The sequence below is a fragment of the Haliaeetus leucocephalus genome, unplaced genomic scaffold (assembly GCF_000737465.1).
Source record: "Haliaeetus leucocephalus isolate CR32 unplaced genomic scaffold, Haliaeetus_leucocephalus-4.0 Scaffold473, whole genome shotgun sequence".
Classification (NCBI taxonomy): Eukaryota; Metazoa; Chordata; class Aves; order Accipitriformes; family Accipitridae; genus Haliaeetus; species Haliaeetus leucocephalus.
Genome location: NW_010972909.1, coordinates 3,067,523 through 3,068,347, shown reverse-complemented (window position 1 = coordinate 3,068,347; position 825 = coordinate 3,067,523). Strand labels below are relative to the sequence as shown.

Sequence of the window (825 nt, the reverse complement as noted above, 5' to 3'; positions counted from 1 at the left end):
TTCCCCCCCCCCCCCCCGTTATGGTTCACAACGTTTTTTGAGATTTTGTTCCAATTTTGGATGATTTTAAACTAAAAATCTTGAAAAATTTCACAGTTTGGAAAAGCATCTGCTGCTCAACCTTAGCCTCTAAGTAATCAGTCCTGCTTGCTTGGAAAACTGAAAAAAAGCCCCTACACTTTCAGTGCAGCCAAAAGTATGCCCAAATTTGGCCTGGTTTTGGCAAGTAGTTTGTCAGTGATGAGAATTCATTCCATGGCATTGTTTAAACTTTATAACATTCATTTATTCATTTTAAAAATCACTGCAAAAATAGTTAATTTGAAAATGATGCGAAATTTAGATTGGGATCATTCCAAAATTATTTTTATACCAGAGTGCATGACAGTATAGTGTTGAACCACTTTCAGGTAGACTTCTTATTTTTACTGAATCGCTTTCATTACGGAGGTAAAAGCAGGTCACGTTCACTAAAACCATATGAGTTCTGCACTGCAGATCTAACAAGTTTTAAAAATCTTTGTAAGATTTTAAAACATGCTGGGCAATTTTGAAAGTATAGAGAAACTTTCAGTGGTTCAGTTTAATACACTTACTAATCATTTACAGCTATACTTTATAAAATAATGATTTGCTGAAGTTACTAGGGATTATCCACAAAAGGATTGAATGTTTTTTGTGTGAGCTTATTTTCTATAAATAGATGAAGATAAAATACTTTTAATCCTAATTTAAATACAAAGCACAAATAATTATGAATGTTTTAGTTTTATAGTTCTAGGGAAAAGCCAGTAAAAATTTTTTTAACCAGTCTCTGAAACACAT

At 32.1% G+C, this 825-nt stretch overlaps 1 protein-coding gene across 1 annotated transcript in view; it reads left to right on the top strand.

The window, feature by feature from the left end:
- Nucleotides 1-825, top strand: part of LOC104836629 (potassium voltage-gated channel subfamily KQT member 1-like) — a 504,398-nt gene that overhangs the window by 132,485 nt on the left and 371,088 nt on the right. The window lies entirely within an intron of this gene.